We start from the raw sequence: 11382 nt of genomic DNA, 5'->3' as shown, positions 1-11382 counted from the left end.
TCTGGCTATCGCAAAATACAACAGTGAAATCCTGTTGTAAACCCAAACTGCTTACTAGACCTTTCATCCACAATGCTTCTTTCACTGCTTCTGCTAACGCCATATATTCCGCCTCAGTCGTAGATAAGGCTACGGTAGACTGTAACACAGCTTTCCAACTAATGGCTCCTCCAGAATAAGTGAAAACATAACCCGTCAGAGATCTTCTTTGTCCAGATCTCCAGCATAATCAGAGTCCACATAGCCCGTGACACTGCTAGTGCAGTCACTCTGATCATATACCAAGCATAAATCTGCAGAACCTCTCAAGTACCTGAGAATCCATTTCACGGCCTGCCAGTGTTCCTTGCCAGGACAACTCATGTATCTGCTGACCACACTAACTGCATGTGAAATGTCTGGACGAGTGCAAACCATTGCATACATCACGCTTCCAACTGCACTCGAGTATGGAATGTGAGACATTTGCTGCTTTTCTTCATCAGATTGTGGTGACAACTCTGCAGAGAGTTTGAAATGTGGTGCCAACGGAGTACTCACAGTTTTCGCTTTATCCATGCCGAAGCGTTGAAGAACCTTTTCAATGTAGTTCTTCTGCGACACACGAAGCTTGCCCGCCTTGCGATCTCTGTGAATATCCATGCCCAAAATTTTCTTGGCAGCACCCAGATCCTTCATCTCGAACTCACCACTCAACTGCGACTTTAACTTGTTGATTTCCGACATGTTTTTGGAAGCAATTAACATGTCATCAACATACAGCAACAAATAAATGTGCGAACCATCTGAGAGCTTCCGATGATAGACACAAGCATCATAGTCACATCTTGTGTAACCATGCTGAATCATGAAGCTATCAAACCGCTTGTACCACTGCCTTGGGGATTGTTTCAATCCATATAAGACTTCTTTAATAGACAGACATGGTCTTCTTTACCAGGAACTGTAAAACCCTCTGGTTGACGCATGTAGATTGTTTCCTCGAGCTCACCATGCAAGAACGCCGTTTTTACGTCAAGCTGCTCAAGTTCTAGATCAGACTTGGCCACCATGGCAAGTAATACACGAATGGAAGAATGCTTTACGACTGGGGAGAAAACTTCATTGTAGTCAATCCCCTCTTTCTGAGTGAAGCCTTTAGCAACCAATCGTGCCTTGAATCTAGTTGCTTCAACCCCTAGGATGCCTTCCTTTTCTTGAAGACCCATTTGCAACCAACTATCTTCTGGTTACTTGGCGGCTTAACCAACTCCCAAGTATGGTTCTTGTGAAGAGATTCTATCTCCTCACTCATAGCAATTGCCCACTGTGCCGACTCATCACACGTGACAGCCTCATTATAACTGGAAGGTTCTATACCAATGGACTCCGCCACACTGAGCGCGAAAGACACCAGATTAGCGTAACGCGGATTTGGTTTGATTTGTCTCTTCGTTCTTCCAGTGGCAATGCTATATGGTTTTTCTTGAGGTGACTCATCTTCATCGGAATCTTGCACCTCAACTTGATCATCCTGGACTGAAGTACCTTCCGTAGGAATTGGAGCGTCCACCTGACACTCCACCTGCTTCTCAACACCGTGATCTCCCATTCTATCTGACTCCTCCTTTTCCCGGGAATTTGTGGTGGATCGAAGCATGGATGACTCATCAAAAGTCACATCTCTGCTGATGATGAACTTGGACGAAACCGGATCAGGACACCACAACCTGTATCCTTTCACCCTTGCCGTATCCAAGAATATGCATTTCTTCGCCCTCGGTTTGAGTTTTCCCTCATTTACATGAGCATACGCAGGGCAGCCAAACACTCTTAAACCAGAGTAATCAGCAGGAGAACCAGACCATACTTCCTCAGGAGTCTTCAGCTCAATAGCTGTTGACGGAGATCTGTTAACCAAATAACAAGCAGTATTAACAGCTTCAGCCCAAAATTCTTCACCGAGCCCAGCATTTGATCGCATGCAACGAGCTCGCTCCAAGAGAGTTCTATTCATGCGTTCTGCAACTCCATTTTGTTGTGGTGTTCGACGAACAGTGCGGTGTCTCACTATTCCTTCATTTTTGCAGAACTCATTGAATTCACCTGAGCAAAACTCCAAGCCATTATCCGTCCGGAATCGCTTGATCTTCTTTCCTGTTTGATTTTCGATCAAAGCTTTAAATTGCTTGAAGTTGATGAGAACCTCATACTTGCTCTTCAGAAAATACACCCAAACCTTTCTCGAGTAATCATCGATAAAGGTAAGCAGATATCTGTAACCACCTTTAGAAATTGTCGGAGAAGGCCCCAAAGGTCAGAATGGAAGTAATCCACTGTGCCTTTTGTCTTGTGAATCCCAGTGCTGAACTTTACCCGAGTCTGCTTACCGAAGACGCAGTGCTCACAGAAATTCAACTTCCTGTACACTGCCCAGACAATAATCCTCGTTTGCTTAGCACCGATAAGCCTCTCTCGCTCATATGCCCGAGCCGCATATGCCATAACTTCGTGGTGTCAGAATCTAGATCATCTGATGATGACACTCCCGCAACACCTGTAACCGAGGAACCATCGAGGAAGTAAAGGCCCCGCTCCAAATTACCACGTATCACAGTCAAAGCACCCGAGAATACCTTGAGAACTCCACCTTCAGCAGAGTACCGAAAGCCTTTCTTGTCCAACGTACTCAAAGAGATCAAATTTTTCTTCATTTCTGGAATGTGCCGAACATCAGTTAGAGTTCTAACAATACCGTCAAACATCTTTATACGAACTGTGCCAATCCCCATGACTTGACATGCGTGGTCATTTCCCATTAGTACTGAACCAGAATGCTTCTCGTATGTTGAGAATGCATCTTTCGAAGTATTTATATGAAATGTAGCTCCCGTATCAAGAATCCATCTCCCACCAGCGTAAGAGTCGGATACTGCAAGAACGATCTCGGCATCACTTGAAGAATCTGCATCAGCTACATTCGCACGATCATTTTGTTGCTCCTGTGATTCTGATTTCTCCTTCCTTTTCGGACAATCTACCTTCATGTGCCCGTACTTCTTACAGTAGTAGCACTGTATTCTCTTCTTGGACTGCGATCTAGGATGGCTTTTACTTGAACTTCCACCCTTTGCCTTGGATCTTCCTCGAGCAACCAAGCCTTCGCCTTCATTGTTTTCGACCACCTTACCAGTGATTTTCTTCCTCAACTCACTGGAACTTAAGGCATTTTTCACCTCCTCTAGAGTCAGGTCATCACGACCGTACATTATTGTATCAACAAAATTCTCATACGAGGGAGGCAAAGAACACAAAACAATTATTGCTTGGTCCTCATCATCGATTTTGTTATCGATATTATTCAAATCCATGATAATGGAATTGAATTTATCCAGGTGCTGGGAAACAGGTGTACCTTCCTCCATCTTCAGGGCATAGAGTCTTTGCTTGAGGTAGAGCCGGTTCGTCAATGACTTCGTCATGTACTTGCTCTCTAACCGGAGCCACAAACCGGACGCGGTTTTCTCATCCGCTACTTCTCGTAGCACTTCATCTCCTAGACATAGCAGAATAGCACTATGTGCTCTTTCTAGCATGTCATCCTTTTGCTCTTCCGAAAGCGTGCTTGGTAATTTATCTTTACCAGACAATGCTTTTAGCAATCCTTGTTGAACCAGCACTGCCCGCATCTTGATGCGCCATAAACTGAAACTATTTTTCCCGGTAAATTTCTCGACATCATACTTAGTCGATGAAACACTTGTAGCCATAATTTGGAACCTTTGAATGAATGATAATATTTTCTTCCTGATGTGAAAGATCAGACAAAGCTGCAGTCACAGGGCAATTCAGAAAATATTATCACTCCTTCAACTACGCTCTGATACCAATTTGTTGCGGAAAGGATCGATTCGAGAACTCCGATATGACTACAAGTAAATTGACCGGAACGAAAAATAAAGTGAACACAAGGATTTACGTGGTTCGGCTTTAATGCCTACGTCCACGGGCAGAGGCGAAAAGAAATTTCACTATAACAAGATGAAGATTACAAGTGTTTTACACTCAAGACACAACCCGAGAACCTCACAACTCTCAACCCCTATAGAAAACCCGAAAGCTAAAATCCTAGCTTTCAAAGAACAAGCTTTGCTCTCTCTTGGTTTGGGATGATGAATATGGCTAATGAACCTCTCTATTTATAAGAGAGTTCAAGGACATAATTGTCCAAAACTTTGGCAAAGATTTGTGGTTGAAAATGGACACCAACAACCATCCACTAATCCACTACCACCAACAACCCACTACCAACAACAACAATCCACTACCAATTTTAAGCCATTTCTTAACAGTAATCATATTATCGATTAGTTTCTTGGGCTAACATATTAAATATGATGATTTTATTTTAATTTTGTTACTTGTTTAGAAATTTTTTAATTTTACTGATAATTTATTATAGTAATTAATATTTAAAAAAAATATATTAAGTAACCTTGTAATTATAAATTATAATTTACAATTTGTACTATGAAATATGATATAGGAAATTACGATGTAATTACACACTGTCACCAAACATGTCTAGAAAATCATAATTCTTACTACTTAATAATTACACTTTTATTATGTGTTGTCAAAACAAATTTTTGCAATTGCTAGGGAAAAAGAAGAAGCTTAATTAGAATCCAAAGCTGCATGATTTTGAAAACATTTCCTTTCTCATTGAATCAAAAGTTTCATGCAAAAAAACATTGGAAATTCATGATACGTAAAACTGGAACACCCCGTGTAGATCCCATGACAACGACGATTCCATCTTTAATTTGGTTTAACAATTTAAAGATGATTTAATTGTGGCTCAAAGCCTTCTTCTATCATTTTGTGGATATACTTTTCCTGCCTAATTTTCCTTTTCCACAAAGAATTGGGCCATCGTCTTCAGTTTCTATATAAGAAATTTCTCACCCATTAAGACTCAAAAAGTCGAGACTTCAGACAAACTAATGGTGTGTTTTCTTTATTGACAGATTTTAATGAAGTTATATCTATGTATATATAATATATTTTATTAAATTAGTGTTATGAATTAATTCGATATCAATTCAATCAGAAAAATTACTTATAAACAGTTTTTTAATAAAGTAATGAATATTAATGTAAGGTTAAAGGGTAAAAAATACCTTAGTAAAAAGTTAAAAAATCAATTAAGTTCATAATAGAAAAATGGACCCAATTGAGCATTCAATGAGAAAAAAAATCAGTTGGCTCCTTTCATTAACGAAAACGGTTGTTGACTGATTTCATTAATATTGGTTGTTGATGTGGTTGGCGGAAGCTATGACAAGTTGACATGTGACATGCCATGTGAAAGTATATATGTTGATGTTGCTGGTCAAGTTATTAGAATATTTTAAAAATGTAAAAGTTATAAAAAATTATAAAAATTATTACAAATATAAAAAATAAAATATGAATGATTTTTAAAAAGTTCCAAAAAAATTATAAAATATAACTTGACCCGCTATGAGAGTTCCATTTGGTATTTCACTCAAATTTCTATAGAAATACTCCCATGTATTGGTAGTGTAAATAATCCTTAGACTTACACAAACTCTCCTCATATGTTGACCGTCATACTTTGATTCATCACCAAATGGATTCACATTGATAGGTGCTTAAAGTAGAATCTTTTAAGTATGATATGACATACCAAGGTGATGGAGTGGTTTAGAGCGGACTCGTCACCTCAAGTGATATGAGGGACATATCTTTTTGCTCTTGACTTTTATAACTACAAGTCTTTAGTGAAGGCTGATAATTAGGGTTAATACAAGGAGTTGCAAGTCTGACATGGATGAGCAAAGGTAGACACCATGCCATGCCTTTTAGCTTATTCGGAATATATGATGGAAAGATTGAATTACACATAAGTACTGAGCACCGAAAGTTTTTGTTCGAAAAAAAATTAATTTTAACTTTACCAATAATTTGGGTCATAATAAATTACTAAATTCTACTCATTTTTTAATTAAAATAGATTATATTTATTACCAACATAATTCAAAGCCTAACGGGTGACACACGAAAAAAACCCAGTTGTAGCATATACGTTATAGTTTCCAAACTGATGGATTTCTATAGGAGTCAATGTCTTTTTGCAATTGTTGTTATTGCTTCAGTCGATGTCATGGAACTTACTTTTTCATATGCAATAGTTTTTTTTCATGGAAATTTCCATTTCGTGGCTGCATATTAATTTGAAAAGATGAGTATACATTTTTATGTTGTTATTAGTATCAAGGATGCAATTGCTAGCGGTGATTGAGTAAAATAATTTTGAGTTAATCGAGTTGACAAGTCTTATTTTATCATCTTAATTCAATTTAGAAATTTTTTTCAAATTGAGTTGAGTGAAATAAAATTCGAGTCGAGCTGAATCGAGTGAAATTGTTTGAATTAAATTAAAAAAATTAAACATATTACATTAAAATCTTGCTACAATATAATGAATTTCATGTTAAAATATACAAATTTAAAATCATATATATTTGAAAATACTTTTAAACAAAATTAGAAACTTTAGAATGATTAAACTGGATTAAGTTTTAGTATTTTCATATTTTGCTGTATAAGGCAAAATGTCTTATATAATATTTTAATGATTGAAGTATTAGTAATGTGATATCTTATTTGAAAATTCCAATGTGAATTAATTATTTGAAAACAACTTAATTTCATGAATTTTCTTTGCAATTGTTTGGAAACTAAAAAAAAATCAGTTTAATTTCGACCCCAAAGTGTATGATTTTGAAAAATTTAATGTGAATTAATTATTAGATTTAAGTGTAATTACTTGCAAGTGCAAAGGAATAGTATGTTTGGCTAACTATTGTAATTGTTGGGTCCACTAAATTGAATATAATAGCACCTCAATTATACTATTCAATTCTTAGGGAGTTGAGAGTTGGGGTAATTACGTGAGTAATTACAATCAATTACTAATTATCTTATAGTCTTTCAAACACACGTACATGATTTAAGAAATTATTTTTTATAGAAGTTTATAAAATTTATTTTAATACAATAATAATAAAAAATTTTAATTTTATGACATATATTTTATATATTTTTTAAAATAAAATTATATATTTCTTATCGGGTCAAAACTGCTTTGTTATTAGACACATAAGTCAAAATATTTGGTGTAATTTTTTTTTTGATTCCTCAATGTATCTACCGAAGCGCGCCCGGTAACTAATCCTTCGCATTTTGTAGGCCCATTAAGGGGGTAGATGCTGGCCACAAGTTTTAAAGCTACTCCATACTTAGGCGAGGATTAAACCCTCGATTACTGATTAAGGTAGGAGAAACCCTTTTCATCTCACTTAACTCCTGTGTTTTATAAAGCAAATTTTAACCTAACCAATTGCGCTTATAAAGCATGTATTATAATTTTTATACTATTCTTGTATGGCCACATATTTGAGCACTTTAACATAAGCACCGTAAAAGCTATTCAACACTTTATAGAAAACATTGTTTATAAATGTTATTGTCGAAACTATTTTTTTGAAAAACAAAAATTTTAGGTTGTCGACTTTAAAAAAAATGAAAATTTGGGAGTCGCCACCAATCTTTTATTGAGGTGTGAGAGGGATCACCTAAAAAACGGCTTTGGTCTACAAGTTTTAGAAAAACGGATCCGGGAGTCAGTTACGTTCGAGGAATGATTAACACCCTTGTAACGCCCAAAATTTGTACCTGGTTAATTAATTAGTATCTTAAGGTCGAGAATTTGGAAAAACGTAATCCTTAGCAAAACTTAAAAGGCTACGTATTAAGACCCTTTTTATTTCAGAGAAAGAAGATACCACACCCAATGCGTTAGGGCACAGCATTCTAATTTTCCCCCAAAAATGAATTGGGCCAAAATACTTGTACAATAAAACTTGAAAAGAACATCCACTTATCCAAGATTTAAGAAATCACACCCAATACGTTAGGGTACGATCCCTTTAGAATCCCAAACTCGGAATATTTCCTTTACTTTAAAAGAACATCCACTTATCCAAGATTTAAGAAATCACACCCAATACGTTAGGGCACGATTCCTTTAAAAATCCCAAACTCGGAATATTTCCTTTATGATTTTTAAAAAATCTACATCGAGAAATCAATGCGTCACATCCAATACGTTAGGACACAACGTGTTGAATTCCCAATAATGAGTTTTTAGTTGGTTTAAAGAGCAATCTTCGATTGTTAGATTTTCAAAAAAATCGGAACCCAATACGTTAGGGCTCAATTTCCTTGAGCAATCCTAAATACGAGTATTATCTCAATTTTGAAAATTATATTTTTAAATTTGAGTTTTTTCTAAAAAATAATGTAACATTATTTTATATGCGCAAATGTCATAATAACAATGATAACAAGTACAATAATAGCATGGAAATAATACAAACAATTGAATATAAATAATGACATGCAAAAGATATTAAATAAATGAGCAGAAAATATGCAAACATAAATTAATAAGCGAATAATTAAAATAAATAACAAAAAATACATACAAGTGCACATAAAAATACATAGGTTTGAAATAAATAATATCAAAGATAATTAAATAAATAAAACAAGTATATATATATATAAGTACGCGAAAAAAATACTAATTAAAAAAAGGCATAACTACATGTTTTTTTAAAAAACATATATACAATATAATAATAATTACAGATAAGAATTATAAGATAAGAACAATTGCATCATCAAAAAAAATTGATTTTTGAAGAAAATATGAAAAAAAGGCTAAATTGGATTACAAATAAAAAATATGGGGTAATTTCGCAAATAAATAAAGTCTGGAGGACTAAATTGAATACGCGAATTACATAAAGGGGCTGGAAGGGAAATTTTCCCTTCTCCTCTAAAACGGTGTCGTTCAAGAAGGGTTAAATTGAAATTAAAATAAATTAAAGGGCAAAATTTTTAAAAAAATAAAAAAAACCTAATTATAAAGACATTAAAAGGCGGAGGGGCTAAATAAAAAAAAATAAATAAAATTCGTAGTGGTATCACCTTCTCCTTTTTTAAAATTGTAAATAAGTACAAAATAATCAAACGAAAAAAATAGTAAGCCACCTTTAAAAAACTGTCAATCGTTCTCTTTTTTTATTCCTCCCTTTCCTCTTTTTTTCTTCTCATGCAATGAAGGGAGAGGCCTCTATTTATAGTTGAGCCTCCCCAAATCCAACGGTACAGATCAATTACATCAACGGCTGAGATTAAAGGGTATCTCTAAGATTTCAAAATCATATCTTCTAAGATTGCATATCATATCTAAGATTATACATCATATCTAAGATTGCATATCATATCTAAGATTGCATATATCATATCTAGGATTGCATATCATATATAAGATTGCATATCCTCAAAAATTATGTTTCCATATGTGAGCCCGAGCTAAAATTGGGTATAACAATTATATTATAAAATTTATATTATTTCTTTTATCTAATTTGGTTTATTATTTGAACACATAGTAAACTGCAAATTGGATTTATAAAAACTATTATAATTGAAGGATTATAAAGTTGATTTGTGCCTCAGATACTAGAATGCTAAGAATGATGTTTGGGAGAGAAAATAGATCAAAATTGTATTTCATAAATACATTAATATTATCATCACCTTGCTGTTATTTTATTTTTCTCACAAATTATTTAAATTGTTACATTTTTTTAGGAAATATTATGCGGTAGATGTTGATTATGCAAATGCAAAAGGTTTTTTTACAGTATATCACGGGGTACAATATCATTTGAAAGAACAGAGCTAGACACAAGTACCGAACACGGCTCGTAAACTCTTTATTCAAAGTTTTGAAATGTGGTTGAGAGGATATTTGTTGTTCTAAAAAAATATTTCCCATATTAACAAACCACATCAATATAGTCTGAAAAATAATGTTCAATCGTTCTAACTTGTTGTATATTTCACAATTCCATTTATAGGTGGAATTGGAATTATCAATACTTTTAAACAGTACATGAAAAAAAAATAGATATTGATAATCTTAATGATACAGATAAAAAAATGATCTAGATAATCTTAATGATGCATATTCAGATTTTGATTTAGATGATGAATGTTATACCCCCGCCACATGGACACGTGTCAACAGTATAGACAACATTAACCCACTCATTGAGTCTGCCTGAGAAGATGTCTCGCCGGACCATCCACTAAGATCAAAGGAGCACCAACCCTTTAGAAAGGTTAGGCACCCCTTTTTTTGGTGTGAACACATCCTTGAGGCCATTAGGACTTGCATGAGCGTAACAACATTGTACTGATCGAATGGATAATAGAATAGGGCCCATCATGAATATCCTTCATGTTCGTGAATATACACATTTGGTGGGACTGAGCATTTATCTTGCCACATCATGCTAATGGACAAGAGGGCCTCTTTTATAAATACCTTTCCAACGATGAAGAATGGATCGATTTTCCAACCCTTAAAGTTACTCTGAACAACCATCTTTTCTTTCAGCAATCAGCTTGTCCTCTTATTCCTTTCTAGCTCTCCGCCTCTTTAAGTGAACTGGCCTCCACAAAACGACCACTCACTCCACCTTATCTCCTCCTTACTCCCCTCCATTGTTGTACCTTGTATCAACAATGAAGAAATTGGTTAAGAACAAATAGATGATGATAAGAAGTATATGTTAAATGTTAGAAAAAGAATAACCCAACAAACATGGAATGCTAGAGCAATAATAAAGTTGCATATAATCGTGTTGTCGGTTACTTTTTTGGACTAACATAACATGATTTGATTTTAATTTATGTCACCTGTTTAAAATTTTTTCTCAAGTATTATTGATAACTATTTATAGTAATTAATACTTTTTAAAAAATTTAAAATTTGTAAATGTGTAATTACAATTTATATTACTAAACAAGGCACAAAGAATTACAATATAATTACACTCTACTAGCCAAATGCATCTAAAAAATTATAATTCTTTGCAATTACTAGAAGGTGACACTACTACCTTAATAGTCACATTTTCATCTAATTCCTCCGTGGTATCAAAATACACTTCACATGTATATGTGGAAACACCTCGTACATAGTGTGCCTGTACTATGCACTAATGTAAAATTAATTAAAAAAGACATATCAATAGTTAAAGTAGGGCTTAAAGGTATTTTTGATCGTTGAACTTTTTCAAAAAAAATCAATTAAGCCCTTGCAGACTTTTTGCACCCAACTGAGCCCTTAATCTAACAAAACTGACAAAATAGGCCTTTTAACTAATGTTGACTGATTCTTAGAAAAAGAAATATCAATAGTTAAAGAAGGGTTTAATGGTATTTTTGGTCCTC

The sequence above is a fragment of the Gossypium hirsutum genome, unplaced genomic scaffold, assembly GCF_007990345.1.
Source record: "Gossypium hirsutum isolate 1008001.06 unplaced genomic scaffold, Gossypium_hirsutum_v2.1 scaffold_42, whole genome shotgun sequence".
NCBI classification, from domain to species: Eukaryota; Viridiplantae; Streptophyta; class Magnoliopsida; order Malvales; family Malvaceae; genus Gossypium; species Gossypium hirsutum.
Note: the sequence above shows the minus strand (reverse complement) of the source record.